The sequence below is a fragment of the Crocodylus porosus genome, unplaced genomic scaffold, assembly GCF_001723895.1.
Source record: "Crocodylus porosus isolate Cpor-Errol unplaced genomic scaffold, CroPor_comp1, whole genome shotgun sequence".
NCBI lineage: Eukaryota > Metazoa > Chordata > Crocodylia > Crocodylidae > Crocodylus > Crocodylus porosus.
This window is the reverse complement of record NW_017728886.1, coordinates 37,750,693-37,754,947: the sequence shown is the minus strand read 5'-3', so window position 1 is coordinate 37,754,947 and position 4,255 is coordinate 37,750,693. Positions and strand designations below refer to the sequence as shown.

The 4,255-nt window shown below is 40.8% G+C and overlaps 1 protein-coding gene across 3 annotated transcripts in view; it reads right to left on the bottom strand.

Moving 5' to 3' along the window:
- Positions 1–4,255, bottom strand: part of NMT2 (N-myristoyltransferase 2) — a 44,454-nt gene that overhangs the window by 25,083 nt on the left and 15,116 nt on the right. The window lies entirely within an intron of this gene.

Genomic DNA, 4,255 nt, shown 5'->3' with positions numbered 1-4,255 from the left:
CCCCCCCCAAAAGCACGTTCATCAGATTAAATTAGCCCAACCAAGTGCCCATCTACACTGCTTTTGAAGATTTCCGGGGACAGAAAATCTACAACTTCTTTAAGTAGCTTGTTCCAAAGCTTGACCATCCTCCTAGTCCAACAGTTCTTCCTAAACTCCAACCTAAATTTCCTGTGCTGCAGCTTGATTTCATTGCTCCTAATCTTATCCCCTATGGCCACAGAAGGGACAAGATGGCTACTTGCATCCTCCATAATCACCCTTCAGGAATCTGTTAGCAAATCCCTCTTCACTCTTCTCTTCTCTAGACTAAATAACCCTAGTTCTTTAGCCTTTCCTCATAAAACTTGTGAGAGATGATGATTTCTTAGGGCAATATCTTTTACTGGACCAACTATGTTCATACAGGACTATATACATTGGTCCAATAAAAGATATCACACTAAAAAATCCTTGCCTCTCATTTAATCTCTGGACTATCATGGCTACAACATCAATCTTACACTACTCCTAAATCTTGCATCCCAAGCCCCTAATCACTTTTGTTGCTCTGCATTGGACCCCGTGTGGATATCAGTGGTTCTTAACCTATTTGGACTCAAGGCACCTCTCAGAAAATGCCAACTGCTAGCTTTCACTTGTCTTCTGACTACGAAAAAATTAACATAGCAATTCTTCTGATGCAAAGAACTCAGAAAGACCACAGCACGTCAGAACTTCTTTGATACTATGGGTTCCTATTTGAAATCACTGGGTTTAACTTGTGAATCATGTATAGGTATGTGCATACCTAACAGTGCTAATATTGTGTGGCAACCTAAAGGTATTGTGGTACCTTTAAAAAGATTTCATGACACCCCAGCCACAGCACTCTGGTTGAGAATCAGTGAACATCATATACCTTGTAGTATATTATTTCTTAAATAAAGGTTTTAGAGAATTCAAGGATCTACATGTATTGACAAACAAGGTTTAGTCACATTTACTTTTAGGCTGGATTTTTCACCAAATTTGAGTTCCTTCAGAAGTCCATGTGAATTGGGCGCTACACTGACTTTCAGTTTAAGTGTATTATTTGTTACTGCTGCCAGTCCTTTACTGCTGAAACACTTTCCTCACAGTTTAAAAGATCAAATGCATCTGTCAGAACAGGGACCACTAGCAGAAAAACTCACTGGTCTAAGTTCCTTATTTCATGACTGCTATAGCTGCTCTAAGGTTTTTATCCTGTAATAAACCTTATTTTAGTTGAATGTTGCTTGTACATGGGAAAGTCTGAAGACAGAATACCCATCTAATTTTTTTTTCTACCAGGCTTTAGTAGGGGCTTGAGCCAGATTTAGAAAGTATGTGTTAAATCCCTAAATTTGAACCTGGCCCTTGTTACTGCCATCCAGGGCCTGGCACAAGGGTGACATTTACATTATGTAAAACATATGTCTGGCCTTTGGATTCTGTCTCAGTGATCTAACATGGGGGGTAAAATGTTTGGGCAGCCTCTACCCCTCCCTATTCCTGCCTAGGCGTACGTGTCATGCATACACCATGATCCAGAATCACCATGATCGATGGTTGCATACTAGGTCAATAAAAACATGTCAGTAAAATGTTTGCAGATTGTCAGTAAAAGTCGTGGATTGGCAAACTCGATTCCCACCCGCCTTCATCATCTACCTTCAAACATCTTCCTGGGCTAGGTCCAAAAACATACTAGCACTCTCAGTTGATCCTACCCACCTAAGTTAGTTGAATGACATACAACGTGCATCTTGCAATACTCCCTTCACTTAGAAAGCAGCAAATACTAAATATCAGAGTGCAGTGTATAACACTCAAGAATCACAGATTAAGTAGAAATAAATATTTTCTAAAACAAGCAAATAAAATTAATACTGGTCAATGCTCAACAGTCCAATATAGCTCAGAAAATCTAGACAGAATCTCTATCTGTTTTTATCTTTGTGAATGGGAACAGAGTTGATGAATACAGAGCGAAATGAACTAGAGAACTGTATGCCTAATGTTGAACCAGGAAAAAGGGAAGAGAGGTTGTACAAACAAACATGAAGCAAGAAACACTTCCATTAATTACTCAGAGCACAGGAGAGGGTTTTTTTTTACTAACGTTTCATGTACTACATAAAATAAAACAAGGACAATTTCAGACTATGAAACTATGCTAGCAAAGTAGAGAGCCTATGCCATTATGATAACTGTGACACTATACAGTGCCTGAGCACTGTACATGCACATGCACAAATAAAATGCAAAACAGACTTATGTCTATCACACCTGCAACAGAGCAGGCTCATCTAGCCAGGAACTGAGGCCCACTCTGTGAGGAACTGCAGGTACAGAAATGAAAGGTGCTAGTTATTCTTCAAGCCTATGAACTTTTAAAAGGAACTGAGGTCATTCATTGGCAATTTAATAATCTACCTAGTTTGCTAGCATTTTGTAAGTTATATATCATTCTTGATAAAAAGTCAACTACTCGTATTTCCTGATCAGTGTACATAGAGATTAACAGTGCTATGGGCATGAAGCAGTTTATGAACTACAGTGCTACAGGCATCCAGACCTAGCATCTAGCTATTTTGATTAATTAATAATTTTCTGGAGACATAAGCCGAGGTGTGTGACCAAGTACTTTCCAACACACTAAAAGCTGACTATGAAGATAATTCTTTTCCTCCTTTTATTCATTAAAATTTTGGCTAATGAATTCTGATCCACCAACTACAGTTTCTGTGAGACAACTAATAATCTTTGCTTAACAATCCAATTACTTCCCCTGTTAAGACTTTATTGCAACATCTTAAATCGCTCAGCTAGTTTTGTGGGAGAGAAGGCACAAAGCAATTTCTGCTAGCTGAAGTTTTACGAAAATTTTGTAAGCACCATCATGCACCATAAAATAGTTGAAGAGAAGGCCCTTCAGGAAAAGTAAATGAAACAGGAATAAAATAAGGCAGCTTCATATTAATGCAATCAGATGCCATTAAATATCAAAGAAGTAACTAATAATCAAACTTCAATTTGGTTTATTTCAGAAGTGTATAAAAAAAAAATCTAGCATCATTGTTACTGACTTCACTCAAACCAAATGAATCTCAAACTAGGTGTTGTTTATATGGAAACTATTGTTTTCATACTAGAGACTCATGCTGGCCAACCCATATTCTTTAAAGAAAAATTAATTCCAAGAACATAAGGAGACTGTAAGATAATTATTCTTGGTGATTCTAAACCTCACTTCTATGCACCATAAAATGTCAATAGGGCAAATGAAGCACAGCTTTGGAGTGGATATTGAAAAACCCAGAAGGTAGACAATACACAATACACCAATAGGCCCAAAAGAAACATTGGTGAGTCTTTCATACTTCAGAAATCTTACAAGAAAATAGAACAGGATGAGTTTCTCTGCATAAATCATACCATATTTACTGTGCACAATCAATGGCCCATGTACTTCCATATGGGCATACCGCAAAATTAGCTCCTTGGAGTAGGACTTTTAAGTTAGGAGAAAAAGACTGGAAGGAGCCCCCTGGGCTACTAAGTCCAGTCCCTCTGAACAGTTATTTATCCAAGGAATCCCCCAAATCACCACTTCAAACCCTCATTCACAACTACAAGGCACAGAACCCGAAGAACCAAAAACACACCATAGCTAGGACCCTGAGAAAAATTGTGATTTTGCAGACTGTGCAGAAACCGTTGAAATTCACCCCCGCTGCAATTTTTAAGGGTTGCGAGCATAGGCAGTGGAAGCCCGGGGCTAACAGGGCTTAGCCCCCTCAAATATGGGGCAGGGCTGAGGGCCACAGGGCAGCCTGGGCATGGACTCTGGGAAGCTGCAGCAGGGGGGAGTGGTTTTTAAAATGCAATCAAATGTCTGGGTTTTTGCTCTGCCTCTGGCTTTTCCCCCTACTGCCAGCTAGGCTGCTTGGGGCTGGGTGCAGCAGGGAAGGTGATTGGCTGTCGGGGGATTGCACACGGGCCCTGGCAGCTGCTTGCAGGTAAAAGAGAGAGAGAGTGCGCATGAACTGTGTGTGCAGCAGGGCTGGGGGGAGCAGGGAGTTGCAGGTTGGGAGTAAGGGGCACCAGCAGGGCTGGGGGTTCAGTTGGTCAGGAGTAAGAAGCAGCAGCAGGGCTAGGGGGGGCTGTGGCTTAGGAGTGAGGGACAGAGACAGGGCATGAGCATATCACTGCCCCCTACCCCCCAACAAGTATATACCCCTTCCCCTCT